Source organism: Grampus griseus (assembly GCF_964374135.1).
Source record: "Grampus griseus genome assembly, chromosome: 7".
NCBI classification, from domain to species: Eukaryota; Metazoa; Chordata; class Mammalia; order Artiodactyla; family Delphinidae; genus Grampus; species Grampus griseus.
In genome coordinates this window covers 99,648,248-99,666,665 of record NC_139001.1, presented here as the reverse complement: position 1 = coordinate 99,666,665, position 18,418 = coordinate 99,648,248, and the positions used below count along the sequence as shown (strand labels likewise).

Genomic DNA, 18,418 nt, shown 5'->3' with positions numbered 1-18,418 from the left:
GCCTTTTATTTTTATTATTATTACTTTTTCTTTGAGGTACTCGGGCCTCTCACTGCTGCGGCCTCTCCCGTTGCGGAGCACAGGCTCCGGACGCGCAGGCTCAGCGTCCATGGCTCACAGGCCCAGCCGCTCTGCGGCATGTGGGATCTTCCCGGACCGGGGCACGAACCTGCGTCCCCTGCATCGGCAGGCGGACTCTCAACCACTGCGCCACCAGGGAAACCCCTTCCCAGCCTTTTGAGATCTCATTTTGCCCTCTCGACCTCAACTAATTTCCCTGGCCTCCGACCTACTGCTACGTTAACACTTACAACTCTGTGTTCTGCTTTTCTGGTCCAAACTACTTGCCTCGTCCTCACAACCTTCTCGTTGTGAAGTAGGACAGGCAGAGAGCCACTTTCTCGCTAGGGCTCAAATAACTTTGTAGAAAATCTTGCTCCCAACCCTAGTGGCACTCAGAGATAGCAGGAAGAAAAGAGAAAACTAAAGAGTTTTCTATGTGTGTGTTTTTTTTCAAGATTTACATACAACTAGTCTGGGACTATTTAGTGCCGAGACAAAGAAATATACTGAGTTTTACTGTCTGAGGATAAGAATGTTTTATAGCCTAGTTACCACAATATCAACTGTGCTCTTTTGAATGCTATCAATGCCATCAGGAATATCTAAAGAATGTCACTGTGTCCTGTTTAATCAGACTACAAACAGTTTGACCACAACCAAAATGGTTAATATACAGATGTTTTGGTACTTCATATGGAAAGCATCAATTATCTGGAAATTTCACACTTCTGGGCAACTTCCTCTTTCTCCTAAATATGATCAATATGTGCAGTTACTGTAATAAAAGCAGATGAAGTAGAGCACTTGGAAAGTAGTCTTTTCGATAACTTCAAAATGAACCCAATTTGTCTCAACAGTCCTGGGGAAAATCCTTTGAAATGCATTAGCCCATTCTTGTCCTGCACATGGAGTCTTTGAAAATAATCGACTTTTTGTTTTATAACTCAAAATCTTACTGGACCACAAGGTTATCTGAACATCAGTTTTCACTTAACTAGAATACAGATATGAAAGAAAGTCATAGGAGTTGCTTTGAATGTTTTTTGATTTTTAAAAAAATTTCATAATGACACTTTATTTTTCTATCCTTGATGTCATTTTCTGACAAGCAAAGTGCAGACAATGTACAGTTAGTTGAGGTTCCTGCTATGTTCCAGTGTGATTAATCAAGGTTTTGCTATAAAATAATCCATTTTTCATGCATAGAGGCATCTCTAATTTAGCCTTATTTTTTTTACAGGGTTGGAGGGAAAATGTGAGCCCATACATTTATCTGAAATACAATTAGAATAAAGGAAACATCTATGTATGCTTAGCATTAAAGACTGTAAAATGGACAATTAAGAGCTACCCCAGATTAATACTATTAAAATGTCATGAGTGGGCTTCCCTGGTGGCGCAGTGGTTGAGAGTCCACCTGCCGATGCAGGGGACACGGGTTCGTGCCCCGGTCCGGGAAGATCCCACATGCCGCGGAGCGGCTGGGCCCGTGAGCCATGGCTGCTGAGCCTGCGCGTCCGGAGCCTGTGCTCCGCAGCGGGAGAGGCCACAGCAGTGAGAGGCCCATGTACCGCAAAAAAAAAAAAAAAAAAAAAAAAATGTCATGAGTAATATAGGCCTGGCCATCTGATTTATCATTCATCATTACTATATAACTTACTCAGAGGCTGTGTAATGAGGAGGGAAGCTAAATTAACACAGCTATGGATTCTTATGTAGAGGAGAAAAAAAGCTCTCAGATTAGACTGCTTCTCAGTAAGGATTTCAACTGTCTCATATGTGATTTATCAGAATGGTAGCTTGGGGTTCTGTTCAGCATAGGCTATGTCAATAGCAGCTGCAGAAGTGTGAATGGCCAGTCTTGAAGGTTACGATGCTATGAAGAAATTGTTTGGTAGAAAGTGTACAGGGTTGAACTGGTTGCACACATCCAACTGGTAACTGCTTTACCTGATTTTTTCAGGCAAAAGTTCTGGGAATTATTATATATGTAGTTGCGTGAAATGGCAAAACTCTGGATCTAAAACTAATCAATTGAAATAACTCCTGAAGTACACATTCAGAGAACCATGGGGATTCTTGAATCAGGCAACACTGAGAGTTGTATTTAACACAGTAGGGCACCCAAACCTTTGACGCCAGCTTGTTAGGTTTTATTCTGTGAGAACCTGGGGACTCTAAGCACAGGGTCCACACAGAACTGTACTTAGGTTGTGTGTGGCCTGGATAGTGCATGGGGGCTGTCATGGGTTGTCATGTATTGACCACCCATGTTTCAACCAAAGTTAACTCCGCTTGTATCTATGCCAGTGGTTCTGAGCACACTCAGCAACGCCTGGAAAAGCTTGTAAAATCAGAACGCTGTGTCCCAGCCCCAAATTTGCTGATTCAGTAGATCTGGGGTGGGTTGGGAGAATCTGCCTATCTGACAAGTTCCAAGATGCTGTGGATCTGGGGACCACACTTGGAAAGCCACCCGATCCTACTGTATATCTTGGGTCACCTAATAAGAATCTATTTGAAGAAAGCATTCTAAATCTAAAAAGATCACGCTGTAAGTTAAAAATGTTGGAAACACTCATATTAGTAAAGTCTCTCTAGCATGCCTACTTTCCCTTTCTTTACCCTTTCTCTGAAGTCCCTGGTACTTGAACACTTCTGGCTGTCAAAGACACGCAGGTGTGCAAACTAGTTTATTCAGTCTTATTTACTTGTGTTCATCTTCCCTCCTATCCCCCCTCCTTCCCTCCTCCATGTAGCCACAACTTAATATACTGTAGACACCAGGCTAGGAGCTATGCATTTTAATAAGACTAAGCCCTTGAGAAGTTTGCAATGTGAAATGTAAACTCAGCACCTGATGACCAGCATGAGAGGTATTTCAACAGAACTTTCCTCATACTGTTTGCCAAGGAATAATTAATTTTTCCTAGGAGTATGAATAAATGTTTCATTTGAGAGATAATATTTGAAGTGATTCTTAAAGAATGAGTGAACTTTCTTCCAGTCAGGAAGAAAAATGGTGTTTCAAGTGAGGAAAATGACTTCAAGAGAATATGCTTAGAAATTTCTGAACGTCTGACAGACCTGGAAGGAGGTAAGGAAAATAGCGCTTGTTGGAGACCTTGTGTTCTCGCCGTATTGACATAGTGGGTTGTCACTTTAGGAAGACAGAAGCCCTGTGAGGGCTGGGATGGTGATTCATAATCTTTCTTTTTTTTTTTTTTTTTTTTTTTTTTTTTGCGGTACACGGGCCTCTCACTGTTGTGGCCTCTCCAGTTGCGGAGCACAGGCTCCAGACGCGCAGGCTCAGCGGCCATGGCTCACGGTCCCAGCCGCTCTGCGGCATGTGGGATATTCCCGGACCGGGGCACGAACCCATGTCCCCTGCATCGGCAGGCGGACTCTCAACCACCGCGCCACCAGGGAAACCCCATAATCTTCCTTAAATGTGTTCCCAATAGCCAGGTTCTTCCCTGGCCCAACCCCATAGAAATTCAGATTTATTTGTCTGTGGTAGAGCTTAGCCCCAGGGCTTTGCTGAAGCTCCCCAGGTTACTCTAACATGCAGCCACTATGAAATCCCTCTTGATTGTGAACTATTTTATAAGCACTCATATTGGGTGACACATATGGAGAACTGAACTGAGTTTGTTGTCCAGTATTCTTACTAGGTGTAAACACCTTTTGTCTATTGAAATGCATGTGCTTCTCCCCTTCGACTCCAACTGTTGCCAACCAAACCACCTTGGATCATGACTGTGATCCCCCAGAGTCTCCAAGGCCCTATTCATGGATGAGTGCCTGCCTAATTATGATAGACGCCTTCCTTTGCCTTTTTCTGAATCAACGTACCTTCGTACTGTGTATGTAATGCCTCTCTTAGACCATAAATCTTCTTCCTACCAAATGTTTTTTTTTTTTCCCTTTCTTCCTTGCATCCTCACAACCTACCTTAACTCCTGCCACATGGGAAATACTCAATAAATATTAACTTCAATCAATGCTAAAAGGGAGAAAAAGGGCACGCAAAAGACATAAAGAATACAGTTGGAAAATGAAAGGAAGAATATTGAATGCATGTTTGGGACATGTATTTCTTCTTGAACATCCTGCGTTCTTCCTTGCCTTGTCACCCTCTGCCACGCAGCTCCCCTTTGTCTGACCATTGGCTCCACCGTCATCCTGCCATCTTGGCTCAGCAGGATGGAGACGACCTTGCGATTATATCATACTAGGGACTCCCCTCCCCCAACACAGTTTTCTCCAGTCACTAAATTTTGTTTGTTTACTTCATTGCACTTACTAGGACCCATCATTTGTTTCCTTATTTATAGTCTTTCTTTCATTAGATTTTAAGTGCCAAGACGTCAGAATCCAAATCACAAATATTGCGACCATTTCCTAGTCCGTGGTTAGGTACCCAGAGGAGGGGATTCAATCAGTATTTGTGGAATGAATGAATGAGTAAATGAGTGAATGAATGGAAGAGGAGAGTCTGGACACTAATACAGATTCATTTCCCAGTCCTGCTAACTCAAATAAGATTTCTCCAATATATTTATTAAACAATGTTAACACTTTAGCAGCAAAAACATTCAATTAGTGAGCTATTTCACATTTAAAAAAAGATAAATCTGTATTAAATGACCTAATTCAAACTCAAAGAGTCACATGGATGTTTTTAAGTTTTTCCTGTATACCCAATCTCTTTTTTGCAAAATAAGTTGTATAATTTACTAACACGAAATTTAATCATTGATTTAAATACAGTCACTTTGTTTACTGCACCATTTATTTTGCACTCAAATCAGAATCCTAGTTTATATTTGAAAAACACGCTTTCAATTGTAGTTTTATTTCATAATCCCATAAAGATATTGTTCTTATCTGTAGGATACTGACAGCCTGGTTAATTGCTTCAAAATCAGTCCTGAGAAAAACTGATGAGAGAAATGCCATCTCTATACAAGGGAGCAGGCTACCTTGGCCTCAAGCTGACTTTCCTAACCCAGGCAGCAAGTTTGAATCATCTAGGGAGCTTTTAAAAAGAATAGAGATGGCGGGCTCCACCCTCTGAGATTTGAATTTCATTGATTTGGAGTGGAACCAAGGGATTTCTACAATCTTGAATGCTCCTGGATGATTTTCCCATGCAGCCAAGGTTGAGAATCAGTGACTTAAAGAAAGAAAAGTAACTATGCTCAAGCCAAGAATGGACTGCTTGCTCTCCAGATTTTGAGAATTGCCCTGACATTGAAATCAATCGAGCCATTATACATAAAAGGCAGAGAAATGACTGCTACTTGGGCTCTTGGTGCTGGCAACCTGAACGGGCAATGGATATGAAAGACTCGAGCTGGAGACCTGTTAAGTCTGGTGATTGGCTCAGGACTGGAACTGGCTGTGAGCAGAACAAATGAGCACCCATCCAAGTCTGGCCACCTGTCTCACTGGTCCTTAAACCTCTGTGCTAAGCCTCTGCCCAGGTCCTTCTCCATCCCTAAAATGTCCTTCCCCCTCCTGCTATTAACAACCTGTCTCTCCTCCTGGAGCCAAGCCAACCCACGATGCTCCAATGGAACCACTACGGGGCAGCTCTAGATCCTTCCCCATTCTATACTCTGAACCATATATATTTTTTAAAATCTTGAACTGAGAAACTACTATGTGCTACGTGTTCCATTAATCATTTCATGTATTACTTCCTGTAGTCCTCATAATAATTTTTTAGCCCATCTTTACATTGCCTTATACTGTATTTAACATTTTCAATCTTTTTCTCAATATTTTTAGAAAATCTTTTCCTCAAGATTACAAGTTCTTCAAGGTCAAGTACAATACAAAATATTTCATTGTATTAAGTCACAAGGCTAAGAGATGAAAAAGGAAGGAAGAGAAGGAAAATTGTTATAAAGAGAGTCCTTATAAGATATAAAGTGATATCTTATGTCTCATGATCATCTTTGAAGATTTGATTTATTTTCTCCATCACGTACATGTAAAACTGAGGCTCAGAGAGGTTACCTAACTAGCCTAAGGTAGGATAGAATTTGAACTCAATTTAATCATTTAATTAGTTGCTCATGGTAGAGGGAATGTTAGCCTGGTGTTTGAGGTGAGAGTGTGTTGGCAAGCTTAAGACTTACTGTTTTTTTAGTGGGGCTACCAATTAATTGCCCACTTCTGTTTCCAGAGGAAGGATAGCCATTAGCTCATCATTCCTGGTTCCTTTCTATTTCATTTCCTGCTTTCTTTGGGAGTGAAGACTGACTTACCTGATACATGGCACTTAGCTGGCTTACCTCTGACCTTCTCTCCTCTCCTTTCCTTCAGGAACTAGCTGCCTGCAGGGAACCTGCATTCTACTCTGCTTCTCCACACGACCAGTTATCTGGGGCAGGTCCCCATCAGGGGATGCTTGTGGAGTGTAGCACTGCCTGTGAACGGGTGCACACATCTGTCTAATTCTGGGGCTCAGCCTTAAGAAAGCCACAGTTGACTTACCCCTATGTCATATCCTCCAATATCAGCTTCATCAGCAAAAGTAACATTCTAGCTTCCTTCCCTGTCTTTTCTTAATTCGTGGACAATGTAAGCAAGTAAAACAGGGTGTCCTTTAATTTGGTCCCTTAAAACAATGGTTCTCCAAGTGTGGTCAGAGACCAGCAGCTTTAGTAACATCTGGGAACTTTGTAGAAATACAAGCTCTCGGTCCCCACGTCAAACCAACAATGTGTGCTTTAACAGCCCTCCAAGGGATTCTGATGCCTGCAAAAGATGAGAGGACAGGACCCTTGAGTCCTGTCTCTTTAAGCTCTGTGATGGTAGGTAACAAAGCGATGTTCTTTACTGTGCACCTGCAGGCGTGTACAAGTGGGCGTAGGATGATTGTAGAGTTGGCACCGATGGCACAGACTGAGAGATGATGGTAGCTAGAGACGTGCCATCTATCAGTATTTTCATTCAGGCTCTGAGCAGAGTGGTTGCATGATTGTATTTTGCTTTGTTTTGTTTTCGTTTTCTTCCCTATTGCTATAGCATTTCAGTGTCTTAAAAGGTTGAGAGGCCTTCTTTTTCTTTCTACATTACAGATGGCTGAACAGTAAGAAGATCATTACCTTTCCATCGACAACCCTGAAAATGCTAAAAGGGGTGGGACCAGCACACGTTCTGGGAAAGGGGCGGCAACCCATCCTTCAGTCACAGCTGAGTTCAGCTGCGAGCAGTATAGGTTAAGGCTGTGGTTCTCAACGTGTGGATCCCAAACATCAGTATCATTTGGGAACCCCTTAAAAAATGCAAATTCCCAGCCTTGCCCCAGACTGCTGAATCACAAACTCTGGAGGAAGGATCCAGCAGCCTGAGTTTTAACAAACCTGTCAGGTAGTTCGGATGCAAACTCATATTTGAGAACCATTGCTGGGGCCTCGCTACTCCTGGCATGGTTTGACACCGCAGTACGGGCATCACCTGGGAGCTTGTTAGAAATTCAGATCTCAGGCCCCATGCCAGACCTCCTGACCTATCCAGAGCTTGCATTTTAACAAAACCCCTAGGTGATTGGAAAGCTCATGAAAGTTTTAGAAGCAGCGGTGTAGAACCAAGGATGCAAATGCCAAATCATGGAACAGGAGAAGCGAACAGGATTTTAATGAGGTTTTCAGCCTAAGCTGCAAACACTGAAGTTACAAGCTGAGGAGTGACGCGGGACTAAAGCTGGGAGCCTAGGGTGCCCGTTTCTATCTAGTCGCTCTCACTACCTCCTGCTAGCCCTTCGGTCACCCCTGTCGTGTTAGTCACTTGTTTGGGTCTAGACCACTGCCTGGGACTTACTGAATCTCCATCCACTGTATGAACCTTCACTAGCCACTTTTTTTAGATCTGCATTGAATTTTCAACCAAGCTTCTTTTGGAATTCTGCTCACAGCAGGGCAGGCCTCCCAAGATGTCCACAGAAGGTCATCTCTCAGCCCAAACAGGTAGCAGCCTAGGATCGATAAGGACCAATTCAACACTGAGCATTTAAGCGTGTGGCTGGAGTGTGGATAAGTAGTGGCAGAAATTGGAAAAAGGTCAGGTAGCAAGTACCAGCTTTGTAACTAGCAAAAGTGCTTGTTCATATGTGGCATTTCACAGAACCCGCAGGCTGTGTTTGATTAGTTATTAAAATTATGGTTGGTCAGTAGGGAGAATCATGATAATTGGTATAGGTCCTAGACAATCAAAAGTGTCTCCCCCAGTGGGAGGAAACCTATTAAAATTCCTTATTTAAATCTCTTGGCCATTTCCACATTCTGCTCACATGCAAAATGACTTGTCCCCATCTTGGTCTCCAAGGAAGAAAGCAAACATCCTCCATTGTTCTTTGTTTGGTGCTAATTAACGTTTCCAGGAGGACTGACTTAGATGCAGCTCTGCAGACCCCCAAAGCAATCATTCCATTCAACTTCCAGATCATAGCTTTATCTCCTTAAAGACTTAGCTTTTAATATGCAGAATGCTGAGATTATTTCAACTGGTGTTTCCAAAACTTGTAATCACACACACAAATAATCCTCAACCTTAGGGCACCAGTGCTGAGGGGAGAAAATGCTTTTGTGGAGGGAGAATCCCTTATTTCTAGTCTTAGCCTGTGATTTGGAATAATGCGCCTTCTGTACCTGAAAGACAGCCAGCCGCCAAAGACTCATTTGGTGGAATTGGTGAACTGGCATTGACCCTAATGGCTCGGAAACCTGGTGGCACATACATTGGAATCACCTGGGAAGGTGTTAAAACCATTAATGCCTGCCTGTCCTTCCAAAATACCGACTCATCTGGTCTGAGGCGGAGCCTAGTCATCTGGTTTTTTTTTTAGACAGCTTCCCAAATTCTGGTGTTATTGTGTAGACAGATTATTTTCTTCTTCTCCATTCAGTCTCCCCCATGCTTTGCCTTCATTACATCTGCGTCTTAGACTACCTGACTTCTGATCTTTCTCCCATTACTTTCATTACAAACTCCTATTACTTTCATTACAAACTTCCTTTGCTGCTCTACCCACCCAACTTCTTTCAAACACTTTAAGCTAAAACGAAGGAAAAAAGCATATTTGATACAAAACACGGAAAAGCATAAAGGAAAAAAAAACTGAAAAATAACAAATTACCCTACCCCCGAAGGATAATTATTGAGAACAATTTTATGTATGTGTCTCTCTATATATGTATCCTTTACTAAAATCTGTCATGCTAAATATATTTCTTTGTACCTTATTTTTTTCCCTAGCACAACAGTATGTATTCATGCCAAATAATGATGATTTTACCACAAGCATGTTGAACGACTGAAGGTGTACCATCCTTGTATGCACGATGATTTAGTAGACTAATTCCTTGTTCTTTGGTGTTGATGTATCTTTAATATGTTTGCTTATAAAAACAGTGCTGGGACTAGTGTCTTTATTTATACATCAATGCAATCTTGTACATCTTGCATTTCTTCACCACAAGTAAAGGGTCAGTGGTCATGAGGCAGAGAAGACACTGGTAGAAACAAATACAACAGTCTATTTTTTTCTGGAAGCTGAGTCTTCAAAAGGACATGGTTTGAATGCCAAGGTCTTCTGCTCAGATTGGAAAATTCCCATTGTCCTAACTGGAGAATTTTAGATGTCCAAGGTGCCTATTTCTCACAAGACCCACCAAGTGAAAAGCATTTTGCAAGCAGTTTCTTGTCTCTTTATAGCTGTGCTTCCCAAACTATCCTGGTGAAGGGCCAGCTTTTTGCTTGTTTCATTTTGTTTTACATCCAATTTTTCATGGATATATACTTCTGTAAAATAGTATAAAATTGCATTTCTAGAAAAATGAAATAAAAATGGCACACAAAATACAAGGTCCATTATTTTTTTATTACTAGATTCAAGAGTCATAAAATTTCTTTGACAAATTGCCATAAATATTCTAAGAGCTTACTCTTAATCTCTGCACTCAATTTCATAGCAGGCCAGTAACTAACAGCTTACAGCTCAGCACTGATGGACCCTAACTTGAGTGGCACTGGTTGAAAGGAAATTCTCCAGGAGATGCATTAGCCAAACAAGATAATCCAGTGTTTGAGTGGGGGAAAAAGGTTTCCCTAGCAAAGCTGTGATGGAAGTGCAAAGTCAAAATGAGTATTTTGAGTAACAGTGGAAAATCCAAGCGAGACATAGTAGTCGTGAACGACACTAAAAACATACAAGGCTGGGAAGTTCACGATCTGCAGTTGCAGTGATCCAGAGAAGGGAGCACAGACTCTGCCCAAGTATGCATGCAAACTCATAAAGCATTCCACATTTTTCCAAAAATGTTCTATGTCTTGACCTAGCAATGATTTTACGGATTTTCACCTTAGAATCATTTCTTAAAATGTACTCATAAGTTTTACGTAGTTCTGTCCATATATCCTATAATTTAAAAATGCTACACAGGGACTTGCCTGGTGGCGTAGTGGTTAAGAATCTGCCTGCCAATGCAGGGGACACAGGTTTGATTCCTGGTCTGGGAAGATACCACATGCGGCGGAGCAACTAAGCCCACATGCCACTACTACTGAGCCTGTGCTCTAGAGCTCACGAGGCACAATTACTGAGCCAGTGTGCCACAACTACTGAGCCCACGTGCCACAACTACTGAAGCCCGCACACCTAGAGCCTGTGCGCCACAACGAAGAGTAGCCCCCGCTCACCGCAACCAGAGAAACCCTGTGCACAGCAACGAAGACCCAACACAGCCAAAAATAAATTAATTAATTAATTTTAAAAAAATGCTACGTGGGGGCTTCCCTGGTGGCGCAGTGGTTGAGGGTCCGCCTGCCGATGCAGGGGACACGGGTTCGTGCCCCGGTCCGGGAAGATCCCACATTCCCCGGAGCGGCCGGGCCCGTGAGCCATGGCCGCTGAGCCTGCGCGTCCGGAGCCTGTGCTCCGCAACGGAAGAGGCCACAACAGTGAGAGGCCCGCGTACCACCAAAAAAAAAAAAAAAAAAAAAAAAATGCTACGTGTACACCTATATGCTAATGCTTGCTGTGAGGCTGTAAATGACAAGTACTTCTATATCCACATAATTGAATGCAGCTAAGTGATGCAAAATGTACACTGTTGGTGACAGGTACATTCATATTCAAAAAGTATAGTATTTGTGTCTAAAATTCCTTTCAACAGCCCTTAAATAAAGGATCTCATACTTATCACCCTTACAAAGGATAAAGGACTGATAAAAACAAAGACAGACCAAAGACTCATTCTTACTTGTGAAGGACATAGTTTATTATTCTTAAAGGGAAGTTGTCAGGTAAGATGCATCCTAAAGGAATAATGCTGGGTGTGTGTGACTACCATCTAAACGCCAGGGAGTGGGGATGGGAAAATGTGTTCTTACGACCCTCCCACCATCCCTCTCATATTTATATCTCAGTTGCTTAATGAGAGAAAGAGGGAACACCCCTTCACTTAACCTTCACCCTGTGATGGCATAACAAATCATTCAAAACTATTTCCTACTTATTTTTTACACTTTTTAATTGAAGTACAATTGACCTACAACACTTTGGTAGTCCCAGGTGCACAGCATAGTGGTTTGATATTTCTATACATTACAGAATGGTCAGCAGGATAAGTCTAGTTACCCTCTGTCACCATACAAAGATATGACAATATTATTGAGTATATTCCCCATGCTGTAATTTCATCTCAGTGACTCATTTATTTCGTACCTCTTAATTTCCCTCATCTATTTCACTCATCCCTGAGCCCTCATTCCTCTGGCAGCCACCTGTTCGTTCACTGTATCCAGAGTCTGTTTCTGTTTTGTTATGTTTGTTCACTCGTTTTGATTTTTAGATTCCACATATAAGTGAAATCAGATGGAATTTGTCTTTTTTTGTCTAATTTATTTTATTTATCATAATACCCTCTAGGCCCATCCATGTTGCCTCATAGTAAGACTTCAATCTTTTTCATGGCTGAGTAATATGCCATTATATATGTATACCACATCTTCTTTATCCATCCACCTATCAATGGACACTTAGGTTGCTTCCATATCTTGGCAATTTTAAATAATGCTGCCATGAATATAGGAGTCCATATATCTTTTCAAGTTACTGCTTTTATTTTCTTTGGAAAAATACCCAGAAGTGGAATTGCTGGATCATATGGCCTCATAACTAACTATATGATATTTAGAGTGTATTCTCACTAAGAATATATACATGTATGTATATAAACACATATAGATTGTGATTAGCCTAGGAAGTCTCTTTTATGTTTCAACTTGAGTTTTAGGAACAATGTTTCATTGGTGAGTTCAGCTTGGCTTTTCTAATTTTTACCCATTTTATGTTTAAATGATGAGGGGGCATGAAGCAGCTGGAGAAAGATAAGGGCACCTTTTTTTTTAATGACCCTCATACACGTTCCCATTTTTATTTTGTCATTGGAAAACTCCTAGAGCAGTTTGCTTTGCTTCCTTGTTCAAAGTTCTAAACAGAAATGTCTCTCCTGGCTCCTTTGGGGTTTGCTCTTCAAATACAGAAAAGGAGGGTAGAGGCTCTGGACACTTTCTCTAGCATCATTCTCACGCCCGTCCTCCACAGCTTTCTGGAAGCCTTTGTCTTCTCTGCACTCAGAACAGGCTCCAGAGACATCAAATTTGGTCTCACAGGCTTCTCTCTCCTGAGGAGAGATTGTTCATGGCTACATTCTGTAGTTATGGGCAGATCATTTATCCATTTGGGGCTTTAGTTCCCTCAGTTCTTTGACTAATTTTTAAATTCTCTTTTAAAATTGTTAAATATATATGTATGTATGTGTGTGTGTGTGTATATATATATATATATATATATATATATATATATATGTATGTATGTATGTATATATATGTATATCGATTTTTCTGCCCTAGGAGCAGAGGAAGGAAGGAAAAAAAGAAAGACTGATAACAGGGTCAGAGCAAAAGAATGAGTGAATTAAATGTACTTGGCTCAGCAGAAATAGAACCCAGTGGATAAAGCCAAAGAGGACTCTGCTCTTTGAAGCCCTGGGACATCTATTGAGCTGTGTGTCACTACGGTTATTTTTATTGACATTTCACAAGACATTTGAGCAAAGGATCAGAACAAGAGAAAATAGAATGAGAGGAGGGAAAGAGAAAAGAAATAGACACTGGGGACGAGAGACAGTTGGCCAGTTCTCTTTGGTCAATTTCCTGCTGGTGAGAAATAAAGGGAGAGACATAAAGAAAAGGAAAGATAAAGGGAGATTGCAGAGGGAGACCGCACAGAAGTCGTCAAAGAACTGACAGCCAGCACATTGTCAGGGGCTCCCCACCCGGCTAGTCACCAGTGAGAAGTCCACAGTGCTTCTAAACCAAGGATTGCAAACCAATTGCTTTGACAGACCAATGGGTAATATAAATAAGTGAAGCTGGCTCAGCATGAGACAAGAAGGAATGATAGAAACTGTGTGAACAGAAAAGCACATTTCCCACGTGAAGAGATGAGATACTACCAACCGCCTGCAGGTATCACCTGAACAGCCAGGTCAGCAAGCCCAGGGTTACCACATCTTCTGATAGTTCAAGAAAAACCCCATATCAGAATACTGATTTTCATTCTGATTTTCAAAACATTATTTAGTTTCTGTGGACACTTGTCTTTGTCACTAACTGTAAAGGAAAAGGGAAAGCAGGACAGAAGAATGGAAATTAATCCTCACATTGATTCTCCTTCCATAGAGTCAATATTGGCTTCTGTTGTTTTCATTTGTTTTTCATATATGGACATTTGCTTATGGAGATTGAAAAATTCCTAAAGGGCAGTCACCATGCCATACGTTTCTTTCTGTTCTATATGCACTCACCTACACAGACTACAGTTCAGGTCTGATTAAAACATTCTGTGATTGAATTAAAATAATCTGGTCATGCGTTCCTTTTCTTTTCCTCTCCCTAGTGGAACAAAACCAAATCCATTATTGCCTAGTTTTATGTGGCAGCCTTTGGTCAAGAAAGTAGAAACTGCTGATATGAAGCAGATGTATCCTTCCTCCATGTTTTTCTTTTAAAAATGCAGATTCCCAAGCCTCTAATTCAAGTCTTTGAAATTTCAGAAACTGTTTCCAATACACCCCAAAAAGGAATAGCAAGGTGAGCTAATTCCATTTCTGAAATTTACCTCAATACCAGACATTCTCGATCAGGGGGTCAGCAAATGTTTTCTGTCAAGGTCCAGAGAGTGACTGCTTTAGGTTTTGGAGCCATTATGATTGAGTTGCTCAACTCTGCCCTTGTAGCACAAAAGCAACTAGAGACAAAATGATGAGACTGTTCCATAGTAACTGTACAGAAACAGGCAGCCACAGTTTGTCCATCCTTCCCTTACATGAAAAATCCTTTTCTTTCTTCTGGCCGCCCCATGCGGCTTACGGGATCTTAGTTCCCCGACCAGGGACTGAACCCCGGACCCTCGGCAGTGAAGAAAGCCCGGAGTCCTAACCACTGGACGGCCAGGGAATTCCCAAGAAACATCTTTTCTTAGCTTGCATTCTCTGGATAACTGCTTCTATTTCAAATTTATTTTCCAGTGGAGACAGTTCTCTTTAACATTTTCTCCTACTTCCTGCTCAGAACTGCCCCTTCCTGTCCACCGCGTGCCAATCTTAGGACAGGCCATTCCCACTGCTGGTTCGATTACAATTCAGTCTTCAATGATTTTGTCTCTTTTGATTGTTGAAAATAGAGACCCATTGTTGAAAATAGCTTCTCTATTTTCAACAATGGGTCTCTATTTCTGTCACCTCCCATGCCTCCAATAGACTCTACTTAGATATACTAACATGTTTTTGCAAGTGAAGCTATCAACTTGTCACTCTGTTCAAACATCTTCTTTGACTCTCTGTTGCCTACAGAAATGTTCAGACTCGAAAGCAAGCATGACGGTCATCAGACCTCTCCAACTTATGTGCATATCCAATTGTCAATCTCTGTGTATCCTATGCTCAGTCAACCCGTAATCTTTACACTGTTCTGTGCTTTGATTGAACCAGTCCATCTATGGACCCTAACTCTGGTTAAATGTCAGTTTGCTTCAAGACCAGTTCAAATGCTACAATCTCCAGGAAGCATCCTAGGTTCCCCTTGGCCAGAGGTAGCCTTTCCTCCATCTGTAGTCTAAAACTTGGTTTCTTGCGTAGACTATTTATTACCTTCAGCCTTAAACTACCTGAGGACAAGATCAAAATTCTATCACCACCACCACCAAGACCTAGACCAGCAATCCTACTCACAGGAGACATCATTATCAAAAGCTAATATTTATCAAGCACCTTCTATATGGTACAATAAAACTTCCATGTTTTACACATAAGTATTAAATCATTTAATCCTTACAACCACATTTTTACAGATGAGCAAACCAAAATGATTGTATAGTATTTATTTTATAGATGAGGAAGCAGACACCTTGCAGGGCTGACACCCAAACCCACCAGGAAAGCTTGGGAGCCTGAACTCTTAGCTTCTGCACTGGACCATCTCTCAGTACACTTTTACAGGATTTACATTTTGCAGAATTTGGAATATATCTTGGTTCTTTTCACTTACAGAGGTTGTAATAATTGCATCTATGCTTTACTGACATTTCCTTGGTCAGAATTATGATGTTTTTGATACTGAATGCATTTGTTCAGAAACAAACCCCCCAGAAATAGAATTATTGCTGAAAACGACAATGTGTTCCACTTGATTATTGCTAAAATAGTTACTTTTCCCCCAAGATTTAAAAATCTCCCCTTGCCTGTTTTTACCCCTATTCTTAACAAGTAAAATTAACATTTTCCATTTTCATCCAATCGTCAGGTTTAGATATGAAAAACAAAAACTTTTAAATATTAAAGCAAATTTCACTCTTCTGTGGTCCTCTCCTGTTCATCTATAAACTCACAGCATGGTATTGCTCTTTTCCTGAAGAGGGGTAGGGAATCACTAGTAAGTATCCTAAGAAGCCATCTACGATATAAACATGGGTTGGATTTTATGAAGTTTCTCAAATCAAATATGCTGAGGTTTCTGGCAATAGTAACTCATCTGTATTTGATGCGTCATGCTTTGGCACAGACACCACAAGAGCAAGCCTCAAAGTAAAGTCCACTGGAAGAATCAGCGTGCTTACCTTGCTCTGTGTGTCACTGGACTGAGTAAGTCGGGTTTCAGATATTTTTTCAGGGGCCAAAAGAATCTTACCCTTTGGTGGTGGCAACATCTCTCTTTTCCTTCCTTACCCTTTGGCCTTGGCTGCTTATACCTCAGATTCTCCTTTTATACTCCAGTATGTACATAGAGGGGTCCAGAATTAATAATGGGTGAGAAGGGGATGCTGACCAGGAGTGTATCAGTTTCCTAAGGCTGCTGTAACAAAGAAGTACAGACTGAGTGGCTTAAAACAACAGAAATTTATTCTCACACAATTCTGGAGGAGAAATGTCCAAAAACAAGGTTCTGCAGGGCAATGCTCTTTCTCAAGCCTCTAGGGGAGGGTCATTCCTTGTCTCTTCCTCTTCCTGGTGGCCTGGTTGTCCTTGGCTTATGGCAGCATAACTCCCATCTCTGCCTCTGTCTTCACATGACCATCTTCTCCCTGTGTGTCTCTGTCTTCACCTGGTGTTCTCCTCTTGCCATAAGAACATGAGTCATGTTTTTTGTTTGTTTGCTTGTTTGTTTGTTTGTTTTGCGGTACGCGGGCCTCTCACTGTTGTGGCCTCTCCCGTTGCGGAGCACAGGCTCCGGAAGCGCAGGCTCAGGGGCCATGGCTCATGGGCCCAGCCGCTCCACGGCATGTGGGATCCTCCCGGACCGGGGCACAAACCCGTGTCCCCTGCATCGGCAGGCAGACTCTCAACCACTGCGCCACCAGGGAAGCCCCACAAGTCATGTTTGATTCAGGTATACCCTAATCAAGTTGGGCTTGATCGCATCTTCAAAGACTCTTTTTCCCAATAAGGTCTCATTAACAGGTATTGGGGATTGGGATTTCAACATACTTTTTACATTTGTGGGTGGTGGCACAATTCAACATATAACAAAGGTTTAGATACCTCTCCCTGCTTTGTTCCTGCTCCCATAGGCCAAGGTGACGAACAGAGGCTGGACTGTCCTTCAGGAATTTGGAGGAAGAGACCCTAGTCATCACTACTCCTTTCCCCTTGACACTCTCTCTTATAGCCTTCAACTCCAGTGGTGCTCTGCACCTCTATTTCTCTCCTGGCCTTTGCCACTGCCCAGAAATCACCTTGGACTGCAAGAATAATTATGGAAAGGGACTCAGATTATCCTTTTTCCTTCTGATAGCTCAATGCTCCTCTATTGTGCTAGGATCAGGTAAAAAATGCTGGGAGGTATTGGTAGAGGAGTACAGGCTTTATGATCTTGGAAAATTGGATTCCTATCCAAATCCTCTATTTATAAGCTCAATAATTCTTCCGTATTTGAGCTTCAGGTTCTTTACAACAGAAAAATAAAGATGAGATCACATTATAGAATTATGGTAATGATAAAAAAAGTCACAATATACAAAGCACTTGGTATCCAGATACCCCTTAGCAACTTAACTTTTTAATTTGAAACTCTGAGTAATTTTTTTGAAAAATTTGAAACTCTGAACATTTTTTTTAATTTGAATTATGCAAGATGATCAGATTCTATGGTGTCATGAAGTCTTATGCAGTACTAGCCCATGAAGGAAATGAACTTTATGTTTAAACAACTGACCTTAGACCAGACTTTTGGAAAACAACCTGACTGCTCCTTGGATAAAGGTTCAAATTAATTTATGGCAAGCCTATTACCATAGTCAGTCTCTGCCTGCAACATCATGCCTTCAAAAATATGCTGTATTTCCCTTAAATCTATCATTTAGCTTATTTGGTTGTAGGCAATAGAAATGTATTCTAGCTTAAGAGTGAAAAATAAATTTACTGGAAGGAAGAGCGTAGCCCACAGAATCAGAGGATTTGTTGAACAACGAGATCACAGAAAGGATAGGAACACGGTATCACTGAATATTTAGGCAGCAAGAAGTGATGTACAACCAAGCCCTCACGATGGTTAAATAACCTGGTACCATTTTGGCTCAAGACACATATTTTGAGAAGAGATAGTCTGATTGAGCTAGCCCCTCCCATCCCTTATCCAAGGAATGCAGGACCTTAGCTTGACAGTCTCAATAGGACTGCGTGAATTGGAGAAGTGCTCCCAAACTAAGTGTTTTCACTAGGGGAACGTAAATGAATGCCTGGCAGGTAAAAGGGCAGATGTCTACTATGCTGTCATTTTA

General features: G+C 41.5%; 1 protein-coding gene across 2 annotated transcripts in view; it reads right to left on the bottom strand.

The window, feature by feature from the left end:
• Window positions 1-18,418, bottom strand: part of DPP10 (dipeptidyl peptidase like 10) — a gene marked incomplete at both ends in the record, with an annotated part of 1,290,793 nt that overhangs the window by 992,325 nt on the left and 280,050 nt on the right. The window lies entirely within an intron of this gene.